Source organism: Corythoichthys intestinalis, chromosome 3 (genome assembly GCF_030265065.1).
Source record: "Corythoichthys intestinalis isolate RoL2023-P3 chromosome 3, ASM3026506v1, whole genome shotgun sequence".
In the NCBI taxonomy this organism is placed as follows: domain Eukaryota; kingdom Metazoa; phylum Chordata; class Actinopteri; order Syngnathiformes; family Syngnathidae; genus Corythoichthys; species Corythoichthys intestinalis.
Window position 1 is genome coordinate 62,716,694 of NC_080397.1, and position 12,452 is coordinate 62,729,145.

Below are 12,452 nucleotides of genomic sequence, written 5' to 3' on the forward strand. Positions count from 1 at the left end.
AAATGAGTTATGTCATATTCTGTCGCCACTAGAGAGCAGTTCATCCACCCAAAACAATAAAACTAAATGTACACTTTCAAAACAAACCGTGACAACGCCACTCTAATTAAATCAAATCAGCAAAATTTGATTCAAAGCTTTTATTCGAATCAAATTACTGGAGTTAATCAATTAATCGTTGCAGCACTAATGTTTACGTGCATCAGATAGCAAAACTAATATTTAAAAAAACATTTTTTTTTTTTAAACTTTTGTTGATTTTTCTTTCAACACAATCAAAAATTATTTTTTTTTAATTGTAGCAGTCAGTCCTCCTGGTTTGAGTGAGTTCGACGTCTATCGTTGTCATTGGAAGTAGAGCAGGGCGGTAAACCGAAAATTTACCGTCACCGAAATTCTTAACGATGACCGCCGTAATTTTGACCATGTCGGTAAATTCGGTAAATTAATAAAACAAGAAAATAGTCTTTTCATCCAGCTTTGATTCTGTGTTGTTCGTCTATGTTCATTCCCCTTTAAGAAAGCAGTGAATGTGCTTACGTAGGGAGTCACGTGATCATCAGCAAGCCAATCAAACAAAAGCCCGGTAAGCTAACGCTAGCAGCTAACGCTACAAGCAAAACGTGATGGAGTGTGGCTTAAGGGAGGTTCACCAAACTTTCAACCGACATTTAGTAGACTCTTGGTGGCATCCAGACGGGCTTTCACCCGCTGTCCTCCTTTGTTCTCACGATTTCCGGAGATGGTGCTTTCAGTGCTTTCTACTGGTAGCCAGGCTAACGCTAGCTAGCGGCTAACGCTACAAATGAACGTTATGGAGTCGGATAGAGGCTCTAACCTGGTCGAAACGGCTGAACTTAATGAGTGGATTGGGCACGGACTGCATCTAGCAATTACTATGTGGCGTTATTTTGTATCTGTCTGTGTGTGTGATTCCTCTGATAGCTTTTGTGATGGTAAAGAATTCTGCATAAAGTACAATCCAACGGCGAAACTTATAATGACCGAGAAATGGCCCCAGCTATTTTTATTGTGCGTGCATTTATGAAAAAATGCACTTGGGGGGGGGGGGGGGCCCTTAAACCATAAAGTAAACACTTGTATTTAATAATTATATCACAGCAGCCATTAACAATAAGTTGTCTTTTTGAAGTGTACTGTTCAAGCTGCAAGTCATTTGTGTTACAATTACATGTTTGCACAGGCATATTGATTTTGACAATGTACATTGTTCAAGTCATACACGCTGTTATAAATGTTCATACTTGAATTCTTATTGCTTACAATACATTTTTATTAGGGCTGTCAAACAATTAAAATTTTTAATCGAGTTAATTACAGCTTAAAAATTAATCAATCGTAATTAATCGCAATTCAAACCATCTATATAATATGCCATATTTTTCTCTAAATTATTGTTGGAATGGAAAGATAAGACGCAAGATGGATATATATTTTCAACTTGCGGTACATAAGGACCGTATTTGTTTATTATAACAATAAATCAGTTCTAAATCAGTTATAGAAATTTTATATTAAAACCCCTCTTAATATTTTCGTTTTAATAAAATTTGTTAAATTTTCAATCAAAAAATAAACTAGTAGCCCGCCATTGTTGATGGCAATAATTACTTACACTATAAAATCAGTCGCACCCAAACGCCAGCAGAGGGCAGCAAAACTCCGCAAAACACAATTAACAGGTGGGCCTTTCACTCTAGTGACATTTAAATATGTCTGAGCTGGGCAAGTGCGTTAATGGCGTCAAATATTTTAACGTGATTAATTAAAAAAATTAATTAACGCCAGTTAACGCGATAATTTTGACAGCCCTAATTTTTATAAATTTAATGTTTAGACTGCATGTACAATTGTTAAATACAGTATATCAAATTGAATGCTGGTAAATAAATCAACAAGAAATAGTTAATCTGTATTTCATGCATTGATTCAGATTTTCAAATTATATAACAGTCCGCTTGGGCGAATTTATCGTCATTTATCGTTATCGAGATAAATCTGCTCAATTTATCGTGATACATGTTTAAGGCCATATCGCCCAGCCCTAATTGGAAGGCAATGAGTTAAATATTTTGAAATTTATAATGTAGTACAGGTAGTCCACAGCTAAGAACGGGTTCCGTTCCTACGCTGGCGACGCAACCCGAATTTTCGCATAAATTGGAATTAACTCTTTAAGTACCCCCAAAATAACTATCCAAAAAATCCAAAAGTATTGTATTTTGTTAAATGATGGAGGATACACTGCCTTCTGGTGGCAGCGTTGGGTCTGGCTGGACTGTAGCCTTGTATGACTGAGAAGCAGACTCAGATTTCTGACATGGATAAAGGATAGCTTCTCTCTGGTTTGGCCCACATACATCTGTAAGTTGTTTCAGCTAATATACGTTTGTGTATGCATTTATTATTACGTTTACAGCTACAGTTTGTGGAGTTACGTGTGAAAAAATAAGATGCTGTAAGGTACAATAAGGTACTGTTTATGCGATTGAGAAAAAAAAAAACTGGAGACAAAATGGCGGACGAGACTCCGGCTTCATAAAGTCGAAATTGCGCAAGTTGAGTACGTCGTAGCACGGGGACTACCTGTATATTACCTGTAGGGTTTTATTGCGTGCCTAAATCAGAGTATATTTCTGTTTTTATTAATATATACTGTATATATTTTTAAATTAGCATTTTTATTAAATATACTACTTTTTAAAACTTATTAGTTTTGTGCTGAATTATTATGACAGTATTTGAACATATTTGAATTCAGCAAATTCAATTTTGGTTAGAGTGCAGCCTTGATGGCAGATAGATCTTATCTGGGCCAGACTAGTTTATTTTTGGCCCAGCAAAAATCAACTCCCTGGCTGCTATTGACGGCGCTCGACGTGGAAAACCCAGCCATAAAAAGAAGGTAATTATATTTATTATTCAAAATGTCTGTCATTTTTAGCTTAGAATAATTAATTGATGTCTAATATTTTGTTTAAAAAAAAAAAAAAACTCCCATATTCTAAACTTTTAAACAAATTGCGTCACAATGAAAAAAATTGTGTATTTTTATGGTGTTTTTTTGTTACCGTCGCGTTTCTCCCCATAATGTTAGAGGATAAATAATCAATCCAAACAAAGAAAAATTGAAAAAAAAAAAACGTTTTAATAGGGTAAATATATGAAAAAGAAAATCTCGACTACTCCTTGATGTCTGCGATTTCTGCATCGCGACCCTTGTTATATGACCATGCCAGGCCTCCCCTAGTGGCCGAAAAGTGTCATTGCATGTAAATGACTTTCCTATATATATATAAGTTGTATAGCAATAAAACTGCAACAAAAATGAACAAAAAAAATGTATGATGGGTCAAAATTATTTTTCGAACCGATTATGTGACTAGCAACTTAGACGGTCATTTGCTTTGCATATAAATTAAAAAAAAAAAGTTTCAAATGATTTTACTTTGATTGAAAATATATATATTATTTTTTGATTGAAGCAACTTTTTTGGGATTGAATGATTTAGACACAACTGTCCTACCCGTAATACGGCCCAAAACACAAAAAAGATTGCTTCAATCAAAGAAAACGTTTTCGATGAAAAATTAAGTGTTCAAATGCAAATTTTTCAATCTCAAATATTTTTTCACATTCAAAAATTTTTACCATCATTGAATTTTTTCTTTTTTGGATTGAAGTGATTTTGCGCTTGGAAAATATATATTTTTTCAAGCAACTTATTTTTTGATTGAATAATGACAAAAATGTAGTATCCAAAATGTGGCCCAAACACAAATCAACATTACTTCAGTCAAAAAAGTTGCTTCAATCAAAAAAAAAAAAAAAAAAAAATCTAAGAAAAATAGCTTTCACATGGGTTTCAAATTTATTTTTCCATTCAAACACATTTTTTTTTTCGATTGAAGTGACTTTTTTGGGTTGAAAATATATATTTTGATTGAATAATAAAGACACAAATCTACCTCCATATGGCTCCTGGGATACAATTTTTGACTGAGGTAACTTCACTGGCACGACACCGGCGGGCGTACCATATTCAATGGATGACGATCTTGGCGATAAGTATTGCCTAAGCAGCCTGATTTAGAATTCCCCTCAAGAATGATGGGAAACAAAAAACGCTCATTGTCAACTTATTATTATAAATATTCTTGTAAGTTAATTTTATTGCTGACACTGCGTTTCGGGGTCATCAACATGTTGTGCCCCCCCTGCCCCAAAAGTCAAACTCCGCCTATGGTTTTAAGGCATTTTTTGTGTCACTTCCTTGTTAACTCATTGGCTGCCACTGACGGTGCTTGACTTCCGATCCATTTTGACCAGTAGGATGCGAATGAACGAATGTAACTGCAGACATAGAAGTGAGCCAAGTGCTGTAGTGCACAAAAATCTCCAGTTTTATAATGTCAAAATAAAAGCATGTGATTTTGTATGTACAGTAGAGCTGGGCGATACCAGTGATTTTGGATTCGATCCGATACCAAGTAATACCAAGGCCAAATATTGCGATCCCGATATCGATACCGGAAGTTCATATTACATATATATATATATACAGTATATATATAACAACCCTGCAGTGTTCTCAGCCTTTCTGATGATATCTAATGTACAACTACATCAAGCACTCAAAAACTATTAAGTCTCTTTGTGTCAAATATGCTTTGCAATGAAAAAACTGCTGCTTTTAATAACTAGCAAAGCAGTTTCCCTACAAACTCACAAACCAATCCATTATCAACAAAATCTGATAAGTCAGTCTCACTCTTTAACCATGACACTTAAATTCATATGCACAGAACATTTCCCTGCTACACGTTGTATTTGATCAAATTTTAATCTACCTAAATTAAATATTTTTGATCTAATTAAAGAACGAATTAATAGTAGCATGTTACCGCCCTCACATGGTAGATCGCTAAAAACAAATCCAATAATCAAGTCACTTGCCGTTTTTGAATTTTATTTTACTAACACAATTTTCAAACAGATTTTGAAATAAATAAATAAATACATTTTAAAAAACAGATCTTGAAAAAATTGAAACAGACCTTTAACAAAATAAAAATAAGTAGCAACAAAACATGAGAAATCAAGCATTTAATTGTTTGTAACATAAAAAAATATGGAAAAACATTTCATGAAAAAAACAGAAATATGAAGCATAATTTCACAAGAAATAATAATAAATGAATAAGAAATAATAATAAGGTTAAGTAAGAAATTAGGCGTGAAAGGGGCAGAGGAAAAGCATGCTGCTCGACACAGGATAGGGACGTGAATGGGGGTGGGAGCACACACCGGTGCACTGCTTATGTGTGTGCACTGCTTACGTGCGTGTAGAATGCGAAAGGGAAAAGTAGTACAAAAAGTGTGCACAAAAATATCCCCAAAAATTGACATAGAAAATATAATATATTAATTCCAGATATCGATACTTTTGCTTGGGGATCGATACCTAAAATTTAACGCGCTGGATCGAAATATCGATATTTTGGTATCGATCCGCCCATCCCTAATGTACAGTTACAGCATAAATGAGCTACAACATGCCTGTCTGGCAGAACACACCCGCTAGGGGGCGGGATTGGACATTTGACACCCCTGATTAATCTAAAAAAAAATCTAAATTAAAGAAGTAAGAATCAAAGAAAAAAGCCTGTAGAATTTGCATTACTGACAGATTTCACTTTGACTCATTTATTACCTCTCCGCCTATCCAAAAAAATAAAACTATGAACAATCTAAACATGACTTCTTGATTGTCGTGTAACATTGCGAGACATTTCCAAAGAAAAGCCCGTGACAAAACAAAAAGAGGATGTCTGCACACGCGTCACCGTGAGAGAGCGTACTCGTTTCTTCCATTGTGCTGAGTGACTCTAAATGTCACATGTCAATGCATTGAGAAAATTGTGGGCTGCCACAAATTATTATTATGATTTAGTACCAAGAGCCAATAACCAACAACCTGAAAATTTAGTATGTATAGACGTTCGTACCACCACATCACAGTACTGGTAGTCGCCGGGTTACGACGTACCTCTTAACGTCCCTTAATGACAAATGCATACACAAACATACATTAGCTGAAACAACTTACAACAGCCTTATATGGGCCAAACCAGAGCGCAGCTGTCCTTTATCCATGTCAGATGAGTCTGCTCCCCATGTCAACACAAGATAACAGTCCAGCCAGACCTAACGCTGCCACCAGAGGGCAGCGTATCCTGCTTCGTTAAACAAAATACTGGTAGTTAATACATACTCGATTTACATGATTTCAACTTTACGAGGAAGGAGTCTCGCCCACCATTTTGTCTAGTCGTTTTTTAAAAATTATTTATTTTGGTCGCATAAACAGTACCTTATTGTACGTCACAGTGTCTTATTTTTTACTTTACTTTATTAAACGTGTTCTGTCCTCACTAAACGTGAAGTTTTTCAGCTTTACAGATGGCAAACAAAGCATTTTTGAAGCAATTTTGAATTTTAATTTTGACTATTTGTAAAACTAACACACATACGCACACTTATGTTCAAAATGGCACGCGTTTTAACAATAAAACACTTGACACAAAACAACTGGTGTTCAAACGTCCATCTTGTCTGATCAAAATATAAATTTAGTAGATCAAATTAGCCTAATTTGCTTAGCAAAAGTCCGCTATCTTAAATGCTATGAATGCTAACATATTTACAATTCTCATAGCAAATTGCTCGCACATAACTCCACAAACTGTAGCTGTGAACTTAATTATAAATGCATACACAAACATACAGTGTATCACAAAGTGAGTACACCCCTCGCATATTTGCAGATATTTAAGTACCGTAATTGTCGGACTATAAGCCGCTACTTTTTTCCTTCATTTTGAATCCTGCGACTTATAGTGCAGTGCGGCCTATTTGTTGATTTATTTCGGTTAAAATGGAACACTTTATTTGACAGCGGTGTCATAGGACTGTCATAAGACCATCATAATTATGACATGACACTGTCATGGGCATTACTGAATGCATATGTCATTAAGTGTCATCTGGCAAATGATGTCACTAACTCCATTTATATCCAGCTTGAATTTTTACATCCAAAGTGAGATAATTTGCCAGATAACACTAAATGACCTCTGTTATAAGCATTCATAAATGCTCATGACAGTGTCATATCATAATTATCATTGTCTAATGACAGTCTTATGGCGCCACTGTCAAATATAGTGTTACCAAATACCATAACTAGCAATAATGAAACAACTGGAACAGTAACTGAAGAAATAATTAACACAGAACATGAATTTTGATAGTTATTTTGCATCTGTCGCGCTGCAATGCATGCTAGGAGGCATGTTGGACAACAATAGTGACCGCAGGTGGTAGCAGAGGTTGACTGTCTCGCCCAAGGGAGCAGTGATGACCAAATGAAGCTTTGCAACCAAATGGTTCAAAGCTTCATGGGGGTTCATTTGGTCTTATGAAAGTCGTTTGATTTTGCTGTCAAATGAAGTATTACCGGTTAATATCTTTTGGTGTTTATATCCCATAATAGAGTGAGGACAGCTGCGGCTTATAGTCCGGTGTGGCTTATCTATTAACAAATGCCGTTTTCATGCCAATTTTTGTGGGTGGCGGCTTATAGTCAGGTGCGCCTTATAGACCCTACTCACGTGACGTCACAGCCACGCCCCCGCGCCATGTTGTCCGGATACTAGTCATGTTAATGCATTAGCGCTTCGTAAATTCCTCCTATTATGGCGTGTTTTTCTGCTCGTTAACATTAATAATCAAAATGGTGAAGTCGTGTGTGGCGGTCGGTTGCAAAAACAGAGAAGATAGACGGAGAGACTTGAATTTTTACCGTATTCCGAGAGAGCCGAAGAGGAGACCGAGATTGACTGCTGCAATTCGACGAGAAAACTGGGCTCCAAACGACTACCACAGATTATGTCGTAGTCATTTTATATCTGGCAACATGCATTTAATATATATTTAGAGGGTTTTGGGCTGACAACCACAATTAAGATCATTGCTAGGCTAATCGCCGACAACATACACTCAGACGTTGTGAATGAACTACCTGAAAATATATAATTATAAGAGGATAATCAGACAGTTGTCATACAATTAATTTACATTTTCACTATTGAGGTCAAAAGCCAAAAAATAAATTCAACTAGGGACAATTTGGAGTAGTGCTATCGCACTTCATATTTATTACGTATTATATATGTATATAGTGAGAGTGCTATCGCTAAACCATATAAACATTAAAAGCCTAGCTCCATTGACAAATGATATGAAATACATTAGAATTGACAGTGGATGTAAGCAAGAACAAAAGATTTTGAATTGAAAATTTCGTAACTCACCTTCCAAGCACAAGATTCCTGCAGAATTTTCGTGTACGAGGACCTGTTTCACCCAACCAGCAACGTAGCATTTATAAGTCTCCAAGCTCTTAAAGTTTTTCAAACTTTCGTGAGAATAGGCTGATTTTGTGTGGACAAGATAATTGTAAATATCAGGATATCAGATGTCAGGCGAAGCCAGCGGGTCGAAAAACATCGATTTAGGCATGAAATACGGATCTGGCGAATGGATAAACTGAAGCTTTTCCACGTAACGCCTTTTATGCAACGGATCCAATGAGTTTACAGCGTCAGATAACACCGGGGCTTCCATGAATTGCTCTATAACTTGCTCGTCTAATTGAAAACAATGAGAATAGGTCTAAAAAAGAGGTACAATATGGCGGCCGGAAACAGCGACACGCCCATTTTGTGACGTAGGTGAGTAGGGTCTATAGTGCGAAAATTAGGTTATATGTTTTCATGCGACAACACTAACAAAATGACACTTTGACACAATGAAAAGTAGTGTATGTGCAGCCTATATAATAGAGTTTATTTATTTTCCTTTCAAAATAACTCCAAATATAGCCATTAATATCTAAACCACTGGCAACAAAAGTGAGTACATCCCTAAATGTCCAAATTGAGTACTGCTTGTCATTTTCCCTGCAAAATGTCGTGTGCCTCGTTACAGGAGTGCTGCAGAGATTGAAGATTTGGGGGGTCAGCCTGTGAGTGCTCAGACCAAAAGCCACAGTCTACATCAAATTGGTGTGCATGGCTGTCACCTCAGTAGGAAGCCTCTTCTGAAGACACCCGCACGTCTCATCAGACCATAGGACATGGTTCCAGTAATCCATATGCTTTGTTGACATGTCTTCAGCAAACTATTTGCGGGCTTTCTTGTGTTTTTTTTTTTTTTTTCAGGGGCGTGATTTGTTGCTCCAGCTTTTCAATTCATCAACAAATCTCCGACGCTTTTAAATGATGTAAATTTTTTCATAAGCGGATTTTATGGGGGGGGGGGGGGGGGCAGTGGGACCAGGCCCGCCCTGGTGTCCGAAAAGTGTCATTGTATGTAATTGACTTTCCTATATATATATGAAAGTTTAAAAGCAATAAAACTGCAACTAAAATGAATGAAATGAACAAAATGATATATTTTTATAATGGGTCAAACTTATTTTTCGAGCACCTTGGACGGTCATTTACTTTGTATATAATTTTAAAAAACTAAAAAAATGTTTGAAAAAAATTTTAAATGATTTTTTTCTTTGACTGAAAACATTTTTTTTTTGATTGAAGCAACTTTTTGGGGGGATTGAATGATTTAGACACAAATGTCAGAATCATAATATGGCCCAAACACAAAAAGGATTGCTTCAATCAAAGAAAACTTTTTCAATGAAAAATTAAGTGTTCAAATGCAAATTTTTCAATCTCAAATATTTTTTCGCATTCAAAAAAACTTTTTCTATGATTGAAATTGTTCTATTTTTGATTGAAGTGATTTTGTTTTTTAAAATCCATATTTTTTTGAAGCAACTTATTTTTTCATTGAATAATTTAGACACAAATGTCCTAGCCAAAATGTGGCCCAAAAACAAATCAACGTTACTTCAATCACAAAATTTGCTTAAATAAAAAAAAAACTTGACTTCAATAAATAAATTTTTAAAAAATCAAAGAAAAATAGCTTTCATCTGCATTTTTTTTTTTTTTTAGTTTCAAATTTGTTTTTGCATTCAAACACATTTTTTAAAAAAATGAAGCGACATTTTTTTGGGTTGAATAATAAAGACACAAATCTACCTCCATATGGCTCCGCCCAGGGGATACAATTTTTGACTGGGGTAACTACATTGGCACGACACTGGCAGACGTACCGTATTCAATGGATGACAATCTTGGCGAAAAGTATCGCCTTAGCAGCCTGATTTAGAATTCCCCTCAAGAATCATGGAAAACAAAAAACGCTCATTGTCAACTTATTATTATAAATATTCTTGTAAGTTAATTTTATTGCTGACACTGCATTTCGGGGTCATCAACATGTTGTGCCCCCCTGCCCAAAAGTCAAACTCCGCCTATGAATTTTTTATTAACAACATGCAATTCTCTGGATTTGTTCTGTGAATGAATTTATGCATATTATTATTTTTTTCATACATTTTTTAAAATCTTTTTTAAAAATTATTATTATGTTCTATTCACAAGAGGTGCTGGAATCTTGTTCTAGCAGGATCCGGCACAAATTAACCCTTGGCTGTGGCTACAAAAAGGTTGAAAACACTACTTTACTTCACTGCTATGGAGGTAGATTTGTGCCTTTATTTTTCAATTGAAGAAAAAGTCACTTAAATTAAAAAAAAAAAAAAAAAAAGTGTTTGAATGCAAAAATAAATTTGAAACTCAAAAAAATATATTTGAAAACTATTTTTCTTTGATTGGATTTTTTTTTTTTTTTTTATTTAAGTCAAGTTTTTTTTTTTGATTGAAACAGCATTTTTGATTGAAGTCATGTAATTTTGCGTTTGGACCACATTTTGGCTAGGTGAGATGCCAATGTCACACCCCTGTACCGGTGCCCTATATTTGGCTTGGACTCCAGCACAGTCCGATGGCTGGATGGAGCCCTGGTGGCCATTATTCTTGCTTCATACTCTTATGCCATTGACGTAGTCACCTGCCACTCAAACATGCCGGACGTAGCGTTGAAGTTGAATCTTTGTGTCAAAATGATTCAATCGAAAAAAAAAAGTTCATTCAAAACTTTCTCCACTTTAAAAAATAAAAAAAGTTTAAAACGTTTTGCTTTTCAAAAAAAAGTGACACTTCAAAAAAAAAAAAAAAAAATTCAAATTAAAAAAAAAATTTTCCCCCAAAAATATTTTTGCTAATGATTTTTTTCTTTGATTAAAAATTGTTTTTTGATTAAAGCAACTTTTATTGCGATTGAACGATTTAGACACAAATGTCCTACCCGTAATATGGCTCAAGCACAAAAAGGATCATTTCAATCAAAGAAAACAGTTTGAATGAAAAATAAAGTGTTCAAATGCGAATTTCTGCGTCTCAAATATTTTTTCACATTCAAACCTTTTTTCTACGATTGAATTTTTTTAAAAAAAATTTGATTGAAGTGATTTTTCTTTTGAAAATATATGTTTTTTTGTTTGAAGCAACTTATTTTTGGATAGAATAATAAAGACAGAAATGTCCTAGCCAAAATGTGGTCCAAGCGCAAAATTACATGAAAAATAAAAAAAAAAAAAAAAAAAAAATTCAATCAAAGAAAAATAGTTATCAAATATATTTTTTTGAGTTTCAAATTTATTTTTGCATTCAAAACCATTTTTTTTGATTGAAGTGACTTTTTCTTCGATTGAAAATATATATTTTGATTGAAGCAACTTTTTTTTTTGATTGAATAATAAAGACACAAATCTACTACCATACACTGCCCCCCCCCCCCCCCCCCCCCGAGTCATACAAGACGACAGTCCAGCCAGACCCAACGCTGCCACCAGAGGGCAGTGCATCCTCCATCATTAAACAAAATATAATACTTTTGGACATTTTTTGGTAGTTATTTTGAATTTTTAAATAGTTATTTCCGATTTACGCGGAAATTCGGGTTAAGTCGCCAGTGTTGGAACAGAATTCGTTCGCAACCAGGGGACTACTGTATCAGAATTGGGTGCCAAAAATGATCTCAGTGCATTCAAAGCACATGATGATGAAATCACTGCCAGCCCCTCCCACTTCAAATGGATTGGACGTCTATCCTCGTCAATGCTTGCCAATGAGTATTTTTCTTTCAGCCCCCACAACTCACACACACACACAATATTCACCTCATTGTTATAGTAGCACCCTCATGAATTGAAAGTGAACTAAGCTGATGCTTTGGCTGCGAGCCAAGAAAAGAAAGAAGGATTGAAGGTGGGGGTGATGCTTTCACGGAGAATGGTGGTGGGTGCTCCCCAGTCCACCACCCTTTTCTCCCCTCCCCTCCATCCCATATTAGCCTTTTAAGACATTCCAGCGAAAGTGCAGGCTGCTATTGTAGT